Below are 14,867 nucleotides of genomic sequence, written 5' to 3' on the forward strand. Positions count from 1 at the left end.
TCAAGACTTTTCTGCTTTAACTATGGCTTCAGTTGCTCAATTTCAGCCTGCTTTTCATGACTACTGAAAACATCATCTTTCTGAAAGCAAGGGATAAGAAAAAAAAAAGTCAAAAGCTTCTGAATTGTATCAAGGCATTCAATTTTTGTTTGAATTTTGCCTGCAGGGCTAATCCTGTCTCCTAGTGAAGTTGACAGCAAAAATCACAAAGCCTTGTGACAGAAAGGGTTAAAAAACAGTTTTGTACAACTGAGAGGCACATAAAAGATTGTATAATTTTTTCCAGTCAAACTTATACAAACAAAAATAGAGATTTAAAATGCCTATGGGATGAACTGGCACAGCTTGGCTTTCTCTAGGGTTACAATTGGAGACCAAGCTCTGGTGGGGTGTCTTGGATGTCCCACTAGCAAAGCGCTAACCAGAGGTTCTCCCTCCCTCAGTGAATGGCAGGATTGGGATCTCTCCGCTATTCAACCAATTATTATCACATCAGTTAATATCTCTATTCTTCAAATTTTGATCAAACTGGCTGGCAAGTTCAAGCAGTGCTGGGAAGGGGAACAGGACAGAGCCAAAGAAAGAATACCCGCCCGAGTTTCATTGCCCTGAGAATCCAAACTGAACTCAGTATTCAGAAACTTTGTGAAGAAAGCAGTATCAAAGCAGTGTCTGACAGCAGGAAAACGATTTCACAGAATCGTAGAATGGTTTGCGTTGGCAGGGACACCTCCCACAGGATCAGGTTGCTCAAAGCCCCATCCAGCCTGGCCTTGAATACCTCCAAGCGTTGGGGCAGCCACAGCTTCTCCAGGCAAACTGTGCCAGTGCCTCACCACCCTCACAGGAAAAAAATTCTTCCTAATATCTAACCTAAATCTCCCCTTGTTCAGCTTAAAACTCCTATCCCTACACTCCCTGATAAAGAGCCCTCCCCAGCCTTCCTGCAGGCACCTTTAAAGAGTAGAAGGCTTCTAGAAGGTCTCCCCAGAGCCTTCTCTTCTCCAGGCTGAAAGACCCTTACTCTCTCAGCCTGTCATAGTACAGAAGGTGCTCCAGCCCTCGGATCATCTTCATGGCCTCCTCTGGACTTGCTCTAACAGATCCATGTTTTTCAGCTCCTCTTTTGCAACATCTCCACTACCAGATGAACACATAAGCAACAGAGACTTCCTTCCAGCAGACAGAAAACTAGAACAGTCCATTTGCTTGTTAAGACAAAAATGAAGAGCTACAGCCTAGCGCACAGAAACACGTCACCATCATCATTATTATTTTGGACTTAATCACTTGCAATCTTGGCCACTTCATGGGCTACTCCTTATCTAGTAGTTCCTACATGCTGAAGTACAAGTGGATATATTTGAAGAAGATCATTCCTTCATTGTATTAATTTTGCTAACAAAAACCCGAGAGCTCTCAAACCAAATTTGCCCTCAGGAAAAGAGGAAGTTTGTTTTGTTTTTTTAAGAACAGCTTTTAAAGATAAGAGAAACATGCAGAATTTTAGAGTTTTAAAGAACTTCCTCACCTTCTGGGCCACAGTCACCCATCAGCCTTACTCTCTGCTGAGCTACATTTTGAAATAGTAGTTGACAGAGTTTACTGCTTTTATTTTCATCTCTTAACCTATTGGTAGTAGTGAGGTGGAGAAGGGAAACAGAGGAGAATGTTGGGACAGAGCAGGAAGAATGCAGTGTTAAAGAAGTTTCCCATACCTCCCCTTCCCAAAGGACAGAATCATAGAATGGTTTGGATTGCAAGGGACCATGATGGTCATCTTGTTCAACTCCCCTGCAGGGAGCAGAGATATCTTCAACCAGATCAAGTTGCTTAGAGCCCCATCCAGACCTTGAATGTTTCCAGAGATGGAGCATCTACCATTTTTCTGAGCAACCTCTGTCAGTGTTTCACCACCCTTAGTGAAAAAAATTACTTCCTAATATCCAGTCTAAACCTCCTCTCTTGTAGTTTAAAACCATTACCCCTTGTCCTATAGCTACAGAACCTGCTAAAAGTTTCCCCCCATCTTTCTTATAAGCCCCCTTAAATATTGAAAGGCCACAATACGAAGAGAGTCTTCTCAAAGCTGAACAACCACAACTCTCTTGGCCTCTCTTCGTAGGGGAGGTGTTCCAGGCCTTTGATCATTTCTGTGGCCTCCTCTGTGGCTGCTCTAGCAGGTCCATGTCCCTCCTGTGCCAAGGGCTCCAGAGCTGGATTCAGCATTCCAGATTTGGTCTCATGAGAGCAGGGCAGAATCATCTCCCTCGCTCTGCTGGTAACACTTCTTTTGATGCAGCCCAGGATACGTTTGGCCTTCTGGGCTGCAAGCACACATTGTCAGCTCATTTCCACCTTCTCATCCACCATGACACCCCAGGTCCTTCTCCACAGGGCTGCTCACAATCTCTCCATCCCCCAGTTCAGGATTCTCTGACGCTCAGCAGCAGAGCAGGCAGAAGGCAGCCTCCTAGCCCATACTGTTAAGACAACAGATGTTGGAAGGACCACCGAGTTAACTTATTTTTATTATTTCATAAAGACTAGCCATTTTTTAAACCCATATGAGTTGTATTAATTTTGAGGCATGAAATATGAAATTTTAGCAGATTTTCTTGTGGGTGGACTAACGCGCTCATATTCTCCCACTTCCTTCCATTTACTTTTGAAGGCTTACTGGAGAGAAACATGAAGTCAGCACCATGAAAGCCAAGAATGGTTTAAAATTACTCTTTCCCGAGGGCACCGATTCCAATCTTCTGCCTTTTCATGTTCTGGACTATTTACAAAAAAAAGGACCGCAAAACCCCCAAAACTGTTGCTATCCTCAAGACACCTTTGAGAAGTTCCTTCACAATCCCAGTGCTTAAAGCAAAAATCTGCTTCACGGAGACTTGGAAAACTAAGAGAAGAAAAAGTAAACCCTACGCATCTTGCTCCTTGTTTTACTGCAAAACACAGTCTGCTTAATTTTGCTCAGTGAGAGGCTCGCTGTGCTTACCAGTTGGCACGGCTTGTCCCCAGCCTTCTCAGATGGGGAGAAAGTGGATGGGTAACAGGAGGAGTTGTGAGACAAAGCTCTCCAAAATGGTCACCAGAACCTTTCCTGACCTTATAAAGCTTCCTCTATTTATGGGGAAAATCTGTTTATGAGGTAAACACAGCAGAAGATACCTGGAGGGGAAGGATCCCACCCTTTGATGATATTTAACAAAAGGCACTCTGTGAGGATAACTTTTGTCCTATGGAAGGGATCCATCAGTCCATCAGTTGAATTTACAGATGCTTCTTAAAACCCCTCTTTGTAAATTCAAGGGTATCCTAGAAATTAGTCACATCTTCTAAGAGAGATAGAGGAAAATGAAGTTGCTTATGGGTCAGCAAGTCTCTTCAGTGTCTGTTCTTATTTGTGCTGCTTTCTCTCTCATCTATCTAATAACCATTTACACCAAAGAAAGTGAGAAAGCCATGCAGCCACAGCGGGTCCAACTAGTTTACAGGAAACAGTGTAGTCTGGACATGTCTCCCTTGTCCTGCTACTCCTACATATCCTATACGAAAACTTAGAACAACAGCTCACAAAAAAAAAATCTGAGCTAAAAAGATGTTTACAAGGAAGAGCTGTACCCATTTTATCTATCGCTACATGGGTATAGAGAATTCAAAGGCTTCCAGTGTTACATAAGACACAACTCTAACATTAGCAATTCCTCAGACTTCAAAACCATTAAATGCAATTACAAACAGAATAAAAAATAATCCATGAGTTCCCAATGATGCAATGTTACTCCATTTATGTTTTAAAACATGTTGGTGGAACAATTAACGTTATATTTCTCAGTGAAGGATGAGCACAGTTCAAATCCCTTATGTACAAAACACTTAAAGACTAAGACAAATAGCTACCTAACTTCAAAGTTTCAGTCAGGGGAACAAGCCAGTGTTGGCATTCTTCAAGTCTAAGAAAACAGAAAATTAAAGTTTAATTTTTACATAACATCTTTTTAAAGTTTTATAATACAAATCTTAAGTCTGCTCTGTTAACCAAGCAAATTCTGTGCCTAACCTATCAAGCAAAGACTAACAGCCTCAAGTTGCATCAGGGGAGGTTTAGACTGGATATTACAAAAAAATTCCTTACTGAAAGATGGGGAAGCATTGGAAGAGGCTGCCCAGGGAAGTAGTGGAGTCACCATCCCTGGAGGAATTCAAAAAGCCTGTAGACGTGGCATTTTGGGACAAGGTTTAGTAGGCACAGTGAAGTTTGGCTGATGGCCTGACTGGATGATTTTAGAGGTCTTTTCCAACCGTAACAATTCTATGATTATGAATAGTGAATTTAAAAAATGAGAAAATATTGTTCAATGGACACAAATCCCCCTTTCCCTCTCCAATTCACATAATTTGGATTCCAAACTGTTGCACGAGATACTCCAACAAATGGAGCTCTATTTTTTGCTTAGAAGAACCTCTAGTAGAGCCCGGGTGTAGCTGAGCCTCTACGCCACAGAAAGTTCACCTCCTATCCACTTTAATCAATCCCACTCAATTTTATACCAAGAAGGGATGTTCAGTGTACAAGAGCTTTCACCTGCATCGCTGCTTCACAAGAACAGCGATAAACTTCCAAGGAACAGCTTCTCAGGCAGTCATTTTCTGCTCTGTTATGGGGAATCAAAGGTCATCTTCAGGTAACACAAACCCTTTTATTCAATGCAAAATCCACCTCCTTAAATAGCCTCATTTGTTGCTCCAGTTACAGCAGGCAGCTTGCCGTCAGCACAGTTCTGTTGAAAGAGTTATGTTTACCTACAGAAATGCCTGCAGAGTGGTATCAAGAGCTGAGAAAACACAAGCACACATTGCTTAGTTTTCAAAAGGCTTCCAGGAGCTCACCACCAAACAAAGCTCAAGTTAGTTTAGCTGGCCAGCTGTGAAAGTAGAGGAAACAGGATTCAGTATTTCAAAGACAACAAATATCGCCAGTCTGCATCCTTTTATAATACATAAGTTTACGAGCAGACCAATGCAACCTCTCCTCTGTAGTGCCAAATTCAGCTGAAGCATACTAAACTTCATCCATTCATTTGAGGACAACTTCAGCACTAAAGGCAGTGTTTTGATGAAGTTGAAATGATTCTATGAAAACACACTCAGGAATGCTGTTATAAAAATTACACTAGGCAACACCATGATCTACAAGACCAACGGATACAGCTGGAAAAGAGCTAACTTTTTGGGCACAGTCCTGCTTCAGATCTAGGGGAAGGGATATTAAGTAAGTATCCCGTGTCTTCAAACCACAGAATCATAGACTGGTTTGGGTCAGAAGTGACCTTAAAGAACATCCAGTTCCAACCCCCCTGCCATGGGCAGAGACCTTCCACTAGATCAGCCTGCTCAAAACTCCATCCAATGCAGCATTCAACACCTCCAAGTATGGGGCATCCATGACTTCTCTGGGTAAACTGTGCCAGTGCCTCACCACCCTCAAAGGGAAAACTTTCTATGAGAAGAAATGGCTTCAAGTTACACCGGGGAAGGTTTAGATTTGATATTATGAAAAATTTCTTTACTGAAGACTGGTGAAGCACTGGAAGAGGCTGCCCACAGTGAAGTGGTGAAGTCTCCAGTCCTGAAGATGTTCAAAAAACATGGAAATGCAGCACTTCGGGACACTGTTTAGTTCACACGGTGCTGTTAGGCTGACGGTTGGACTTGATTTTAGAGGTCTTTTCCAACCTCAATGATTCAATGATTCATTGCTGAAGTGTAAATCCAGCCCACCAATGGAATCACAGGCATTTAACACCCCACTTCTGTTATTCTGACGACTTGTCAGAATAAAGTCCTAAGGAATATGTGCTTACCAAAAGAACAGAGTTTTTTTTGTTTGACCCTTCCGTGTGAAAACCTGAAGAACATCAGCTTTATGCCTGATAAAACAACCTCTGCCATTTTTCATATTCAAATTATCAATCCACAGGGAAAAGGCCTGCAGGAAACATCACAGCCATGGTAAGCCGTTTGAGTGTTTTCTTAAATACATTCTTCACCTTCTGAAAATAAAAAAGGGAGATGGGGGGAGAAGTCATAGGTACCATATCTACATTTTGTCTTATTACTTCCTTCCTCCAGTCTTCTGCTATGCAAAAAAACTCTTGCATAAATAAAGTTATTCTTTAACTACAGAAGCAGAGCAATGGAGCAATACATTAAGAGCTGTCAAGAATGTCAAAACAAACTAAAGGAAAGCTTTTGTTTATGGTCATTTTAGGCGTAACTTATAACAAAGCAGCTGATAAAAGTTCAGCTGTGCAATGTTTTTCCTCTAGGTTCACTCTAATCCATGGTGTTCTACTTCAAACAAGCTTATGTGTATTTTGGGAGAAGATCTCAAGCCACTCCCAACCCTGGCCTCGCAGAACAAAAAAACACACTCTAAGAACTAACATTTTAAATAAACGAGCTACACAAGATCCAATTTGATTTTCAGAATCTTTCTTTCAATAACACTGTCATCTCCACCCGTCCTTTACTTCACAGCTGCTGCTATGAAAACCTTAGGTGCTAACATACTCAGGTACTACAGTAAGCATCTCCAATTCAGTCATCCAAGAAAGCTTCAAGTTTCATCAAAACTAACTGCTAAATGTGCCCAAATCCACTGGTATTTTGTTCCTGACAAAACGGGGTGATGAGGAAAAATTTCCTTTCCGATACCTTTGGGTTTTATCAATAGAGAAAAACAAAAAGAACCCAAACAAAAAACCCCACCAATAACACAACCACCAAAAAGGTAACATCTTGGCAACTTTACCAAGGTTCAGATGGTTGTTGCTCATTTAGGTTGCCTCCATGGTATGACACTACAGTATGGGCTGTGACTGTATCTGCACAGGAGACCAGCGTGGTGTGGGTTTAATAAAACACAGAAAGCTAAGCGTGTTATATGCATTGAAGCTGAAAGAACTGCAAGAACGGATGGGGTTACAGAAATACTCAGAGACCACACTTCCTATGGAACAGACTTAGAAAAACAGAGTGAACGCATCATGGGCACAAGTGGGATATTGCTCACAGGACAAAATATAATAATCATAGAATCATAGAATGGTTTGGGCTGGAAGGGACCTTAAAGATCATCTAGTTCCAAACCCCCTGCCATGGGCAGGGACACGTCCCACTAGATCAGGCTGCTCAAGGCTCCATCCAACCTAGCCTTGAACATGGTCTTGAACATGTTAAGTATGTATGTATCATAACTATTCAGTGACTGCTACTGAAGGCTGTGTGTTGTAAAGAATCAAAGAATCACAGAATCATTAAGGTTGGAAAAGAGCTCAAAGATCATCAAGTCCAACTGTCTGCCTAATACCAGCATGCCTACTAAACCATAACCTGAAGTGCCACATCTACACAGTTTTTGACAACAGAATCTCTCCTTCACAATACCCTGATGCCTTGATTATAATGTCCCCCATTTGCAAGGCTGGCTCTGCACTTGGATTTTTTTTTCCTCCTGTAAGAGAAGACAGGGGAATTCTCCAGTCCTCTATGCAGACACTCACCTTGTCTTGCCTATCACAAAAAATTCATAAACTAAAAACTCCCACCCTAAAACAACTAAAAAATTCCCCAAGTTCCTAAGCCCATTACCAAATATCCTTAAAAGGGTAAAATACCCTTTACCCTTATCCCAGAGTAACTGAGAGGCAGAAGTGCAGCCAGTCTTGCAATATAAAGCCTCTTGCTCCAGCTGATGCTCCACTCCAGTGCTGGAAATCAGTTCCCTGATTGCACACAAATTAAGGACAAAGCAGACAACAGTTGACACATACTCTGTCCCTTCAGCTTTTTCTGCACTGCTGCTGCCAGCTAGTTTGCCAGCAAGGGCACGTGTGTGTGTACAGCATGGAACGGACACTTCATTTCACTTACAGACTGCCTCACTGCATTTGGACTGCCTGTTCCTAGACACACATTTTGCTTCAAAAGAATGAAAGACAACATGTTATAACATAGAACCTACAAGTTACCATTTTCAGTCTGTATTCATTCAATTCCAAAACAGGTAAACAGCTTCTCATAGCAAATAAGCATCCCATTCCAAGCCAAACATTACCATCACTCAGCTATTTTTGGACAGCAGATTGTACAGAGTCCTAAGTCCTACTGCAACTCCTCTGATATTACTACTGACAAAAATCCATAAAATTCAGTAACTTCTGTCCCAGGTGGTTTCTTCCCCTCCCAGGAAAAAAAAACAGATATCTTTTTTTTTCTTGCTTTTTTTAATAAAGAAGAATGCCAACTCTTAGTTAGTGTGCTTAACATTTGCACCAGGGGAGGTTTGAATTGGATATTAGGAAAAATTTCTTCACTGCAAGAGTGGTGAAGCATTGGAACAGGCTGCCTGGGGAAGTTGTGGAGTCACAACACCTGGCAGTGTTCAAAAGGCATGCAGATGTGGCATTTCAGGACATGGTTTAGTAGGCACAACGGTGCTGGGCCAACGATTGGACTGGATTATCTTAGAGGTCTTTTCCAACTTCAATGACTCACTGCTGTCGGAAGCATAATTCCAGCCCAGTAAATTTTAGTGAGATATTAAATGTTTCATCAGGTCAACACCACTACTACGTAACTCACTGATAAACATGGAACTTTTTTCTTACCAAACTATGCTGTTGCTATTGACCTTCATGGCCACCAGCTATAAAACATGGATGGGAGGGCAGGGAAGAGGGCAGTGTCAAAAGTGCAGCCAAAATAAGCATAGGGAGTTCCACCAGAAAAGCTTGCAAATAGATTTAATGTCAAGATCTTGGTTATTTCCTCACCTCCCCAAAGCATTCAATGGAAACAGATACCTAACAGCGATAGTTTACACGGGATAAATATATTGCTTTTCCAAGCATCAGAAGTATAAAACAATGGGAGAATGTGCTTTATGAATAAACCTACTCAACAAAATTTTAAATTGGAAGATTTAACAAAGAAATAGGAGTGCAAAGTGAAATTCCTTAGCAATAATCTCATTCAATAGTAATAGAGGCTTAGTGTAAGTCTACAAATAGCACAGACCTCCCTGGTGGTGAGAAGAATTAAAACTAGAAGGCATATATCCATCCAGAGAAGTAAAGCCTTTGCACATCTTCTGAACTACAAGGGGCCTGTAGACAGCTATTCTGACTTGATAGCACTTGCATTTCATAAACTGGTAAGTTTTTGATTCCATACCCGTTCATTTCTGATGTACCCTTTAATTTAAATGCAGATTAAAAAGTTACAACCAAAGCCCTTACAAAAACATGAAAATTAAGTTTGCTGTTGGACAAAATCAGAATTCTTCATAAAATTTGCAGATTCCTGGAAGAAGAAAATACTGAGTTTCAAAAGGATTCCTGAAAACACTACTTTTGGTAGAAAAGAAAGTGGATATTTCCTCATGTAATCCCTTAGCATCAGTGGGTCAGTGACACGAAAGGAGCTGTTTATAGTCACAGTGCTGCCTGCATTTACTTATTTAAAAGGGAAGTGAAAAATCAAAAAGCCACTATTTTGTACTTTTTTTACTTTTTTTGACTACACAGTTGGTTACTTACGGCCTTGAGTTGTACCAGGGGAGGTTTAGAGTAGATATTAGGAAAAAATTCCTAACTGAAAGAGCAGTGAAGCACTGGAACAGGCTGCCCAGGGAAGTCGTGGAGTCTCCATCCCTAGAGTGTTTCAAAAACCGTGTAGACGTAGCACTAACCTTAATGAGTCTATGATTCTACCTCACCCCCGCCCTTTAAGCAGGAGTTTGTTCTCAGCTGCATGAATAATCGCTGCATAATTTATTACCCCCTGTAACACATGTGAACATTTATTTTAAGAATTCTGCATCTCCTCAATTCTGTCAGCTCTTGCTACTGCAACTTCATCTGGCAATTCCTCGAATGATTCGTAATTTTCCATTTTTTAACGTTATAGACAGCATCCATGCCACTGTTGGTGTTTTTAAATTCTAATCTGAAAAGCTCTGTTGCATTTCAAATTGCTCTATTTAAGTTCATCGCACCAGCAGCTGTTGATTTAGGATAAGGAAGATCTAATTACAAGAAACAGCATTAAGCACCCCACCTCATATCTGGTGGGTGAGAGAAAAGTAGCAGCAGGTTGGTTTCAGGCAGTGTGCTTCTGTGGAAGGTGTTAGGAGATGAATCTGGTTTAATTAAATCATAGAATCATTAAGGTGAGGAAAGACCTCTAAGATCATCCAGTCACCATCCACCTCTAACATCAGCCCAACACCACTGTGCCTACTAAATCATGTCACAACGTGCCACATCTACATGGTTTTTTAACTTTTCCAGGGATGGTGACCCCACTGCTACCCTGGGCAGCCTTGACAACCTTTCTGGTGACAATTTTTCTCCTAATATCTAATCTAAACCTCCCCTGGCACAAGTTGAGACCACGGCCTCTTGACCTATCACTTGTTACTTGGGAGAAGTTACCAACACCTATCTCACTACAAGCCCCTTTCAGATAGTTGTAGAGAGCAATAAGGTCTCCCTTCAGCCTGTCTTCTCCAGGCTAAACAACCCCAGGTCCCTCAGCCGCTCCTCATAACACTTGAGATCTCAACGTCTTTCTTGTAGTGAGGGGTCCAAAACTGAACACAGGATTTGAGGTGTGCCCTCACCAGCACTGAGTACAGGAGGACAATCCCTGCCCTACTTCTGCTGGCCACATCATTTCTGATCCAAGCTAGGATGCTGCTGGCCTTCTGGGCCACCTGGGCACCCTGCTGGCTCATGATCAGTTGCTGTCAACCAGCATCCCCAGGTCCTAGCGTGGAGCACTAGCAGGCCTTACGTAAGAAGCAAGACCATGCACACTCATGAAAGAATGAATGAGGACATTTTTTAATTCACAAAGAACTTCTTTAGGTTGAGCAACAACTGTGTAACAATTGGAAAAAGACCTCTAATTGTGTAGCAATTTCCCTTTTTTTGTCCTAAAGGAACACCTGGAACTAAGACTAGATCCAAAGCCAGTTGATATTTCCAGACAACAGTGACTGCATGCAGGTAGTGCTTACCTGAACTGTACACTGCACATAAAAAAATACACACAGAAACATCAGACATATCAATCACACCACATACCTGGAATTAAGCTACAGAAAGGATACTAATTTCATATTAAATTTTTTATAACTTATTGTAGGAGACAGTAAGATACTCAACCCACCAGATGATCTCTGAAGCACAGAGTCATCAGAAACAAACGTCCATGCCTTCATTTCCATTCTGGGAGAGTGCTTTGTTCCATTTTTAACCAAAACCCCAGCATATGCTTGTTTCTTTTATTTCTATTTATTCCCTTCTATCTGGTATAGTTCTTTGGACAACTTTTTGCTTTCTTACTCTTTCTTAGTTCGGATAATGAACGCTTATCTGCCCTACATGATCAAGAACAAAGGACCAAGTCTAAAGAAGAGTCCTCCACATCACAAATGTTGTACCTTTTTTAAATTCAGATGGTGACAAAATCCAGGAGGGATTATTATTAATTCCAGCAGAGAAAGTTTAACTGTATCTACCGAAGGAAACCAGGGCACCCTGAACGCACTCATGATCCAAGGTAACTTGCATATGGACAGCAGCACTGTGCTTTCTAGCTGGCTTTGAAATGAAAACCTTTTAGCAAGATGCCCTCCAAGCTTCTGCCGGTTCACATTCCACAAATTCTCTGGGTTCATATCCATGGCCTTAATTACAAGGTAGTAACAAACCAAGTTACCCATACACTTCAAAGCAGCTATACCAATTAATGTAGGATACCTCTCCCAAGTAATGATTCAACTAAACCTAATCATCTAATGCACTCCACGGCACACAAACACTCCTTCTGTACAAGACGATTTTGCTATGAAATCCAGGTAAAAAGGCAGTGTTCTGGATGACCTCGGTGTTCCACTGATTGCACTGAATTTATATCTAATATAACCTCAAACCAGACACTACCATAAAGACCACTTTAAGTAGTCTCCTCCCTACTACAAAGTCTTCAAACATTGCAAAACTCCTCGCTTTATTATGATGGAAATTTAGAGTTTTAAAACCAGCTGCAAAAGTGAGAGTGTTGCTAGTGACATCTAATGTCCATTACTATAAGCAGCATCCAGAAGAAAGTAAAAGTCCTTCACAACTTGAAATAAGAAAATACCATTTTTGATTGCAAATAGGAGTTCTAATGATTAAAACTTACCATCTGAATGTAGAACCACATCTTTATTTAAATGCAGTACAGCTTTTTTTTTATCCTGGCTATTTCTCTATTTTGGTGAATTTCTCTTGAATTTTAATTCCACCATTCAATGTGCTCCTAACTCTTTCCATGTTGGTGTGACTGGCAGACTGAATAGGCACCATCATTGTCATTAATGAAAATGCTGTGATACCACAGGACAAAACGGACTTCTCTTCCGACACATTCTTCTCCTCCGACAGTATTTTCATCATGTTTCTTAAAACAGGTTTCCTTAGTGCACTTATCAGTGAATACTGCCCCATCCCTGCTATCTGCAAGCCGTGGTGTACAGCTTTTCAAACCTCTACAAAGGCCTCTCGCCTTAACAGAGGAAAAGGTTACTATTTCAAAATCCCAAGTAAATCTTGCCCTCTATCAACACAGCTATAAATCACAATTAAGGGGACACACACCCCCCTTCAACCCTGAATTGAAAAGAATAATCTTCTTGTGACTCAGATTCACAGTATCAGACAAACTCTTTAAGTTCCAAATGGAAACTCGGAGGAAGTTTCATCACGCATCCTTGGTTTAGAAGCTGCAGAAAAATAACACAACACTTATCTTCCTGTCAGCCTGACCTAAACACCGGGTATTTATTTTTCCAATATTCTCCATAAGTCCTTGGCTTCCTGAAAACCCTTCTCAGCACTCAAAACTGCTCTAAAGATGTCTTCCTTAAAAGAAAAAACAACACACAAACCTTTCACATTTAGAGCCCTCTTCGGTGCTTCAAGCATACATCATTTATTTCAGAACAGTCACTATAAAGTTCATGTGGAAAGATCACAACGTATCTGCTCTCAAGCTTGAAATTGCCATTTGATTCAAATGGGAAGGAGCAACTAACTTGGGACTAAGCACCATTAGACTTGAGATATTCACTTGTAAAAGACATTTTATGCACAGATACAAAGCAGTAAGGAGAAATAAAAAAGTAGATACACAAGCAAAATCACCAACATAGAGTGAGGACAAAAGGCAGCAGGCTTGATAGCAAGCATCTAAGCTCAAACTTGCTCAACTAGGAATAAAAATGCACTCTGTTTTTACAACTCTAGCTTATGATAGGTTATGATTCTAGAACTCAGGTTACAGATTGAACAGATGGACAAAACAGAAGATATTAGTCTGAGCTCTACAGCACAACTTGATACTATGGCACAAGTGAGTTCAAATAGCTTAATACTTGGTTAAAGACCAAATATATCAAACAATAAATAAAACCTGTTATTTTTATAAATCGGGTGTTTGGGGAGTTTTTGGTTGTATTTTTTTCTTCTTTTTGTTGGAGCTGGTTGTTGGTGTTTCAGGGCAGCGCATGGGGGATGTGTATTCATTTCATAGAATCACAGAATCATAGAATAACCAGGCTGGAAGAGACCCATCATCGAGTCCAACCATTCCTATCAAACACTAAACCATGCCCCCCAGCACCTCATCCACCCGTGCCTTAAACACCTCCAGGGATGGTGAATCAACCACCTCCCTGGGCAGCCTGATCCAGTGCCCAATGACCCTTTCTGTGAAAAATTTTTTCCTAATGTCCAGCCTAAACCTCCTCTGGTGGAGCTTGAGGCCATTCCCTCTCGTCCTGTCCCCTGTCACTTGGGAGAAGAGGCCAGCACCCTCCTCTCTACAACCTCCTTTCAGGTAGTTGTAGAGAGCAATGAGGTCTCCTCTCAGCCTCCTCTTCTCCAGGCTAAACAACCCCAGCTCTCTCAGCCGCTCCTCATAAGGCCTGTTCTCCAGCCCCTTCACCAGCTTCGTTGCTCTTCTCGGGACTCGTTCCAGAGCCTCAACATCCTTCTTGTGGTGAGGGGCCCAGAACTGAACACAGGATTCGAGGAGCGGTCTCACCAGTGCCGAGTACAGAGGGAGGATAACCTCCCTGGACCTGCTGGTCACACTGTTTCTGAAACAAGCCAAGATGCCATTGGCCTTCTTGGCCACCTGGGCCACTGCTGGCTCATATTCAGTCGGCTGTCAACCAACACACCCAGGTCCTTCTCCTCCAGGCAGCTTTCTAGACAAGACTTCTCCTAGTCTGTAGCACTGCACAGGGTTGTTGTGCCCCAAGTGCAGGACCCGGCATTTGGCCTTGTTAAACCTCATGCCATTGGACTCAGCCCAGCGGTCCAGCCTGTTCAGATCCCTTTGCAGAGCCTCCCTACCCTCCAGCAGATCGACACTTCCACCCAGCTTAGCTTTCTAACCACCATTAACAGATACAGCGTCCAACAGAGCACAGGGGTATTTCCAGCGTCCAACAGAGCACAGGGGTATTTCCAGCTCCAAAACAAGTCACTTGTGCCCCCAGGCAAGTGAATCCCTCTGTCACCTTTCCCAGTAGCACCTGAGAATATTTCTTCCAGTCATCCACATTCCCTTGTCCATTGTCCCTCTGATTCATCAGGAACACTATTTGTGGCTGCTGCTGATCTGTTCTCCTGACAGCTCTATCGCATGCTGTGATGAGTCCTTTTAAGCATTAACTATATCACACGCATATTTAACAACTGCATATATTTATATCACAGTTACCTCCTCCTCTTGTC

At 41.8% G+C, this 14,867-nt stretch overlaps 1 protein-coding gene across 2 annotated transcripts in view; it reads right to left on the reverse strand.

The window, feature by feature from the left end:
- The window catches only part of PTK2 (protein tyrosine kinase 2), a 226,858-nt gene that overhangs the window by 160,579 nt on the left and 51,412 nt on the right, over positions 1-14,867 (reverse strand). The gene's annotated exons all lie outside the window — the stretch shown is intronic.

Source organism: Phaenicophaeus curvirostris, chromosome 3 (genome assembly GCF_032191515.1).
Source record: "Phaenicophaeus curvirostris isolate KB17595 chromosome 3, BPBGC_Pcur_1.0, whole genome shotgun sequence".
Classification (NCBI taxonomy): Eukaryota; Metazoa; Chordata; class Aves; order Cuculiformes; family Cuculidae; genus Phaenicophaeus; species Phaenicophaeus curvirostris.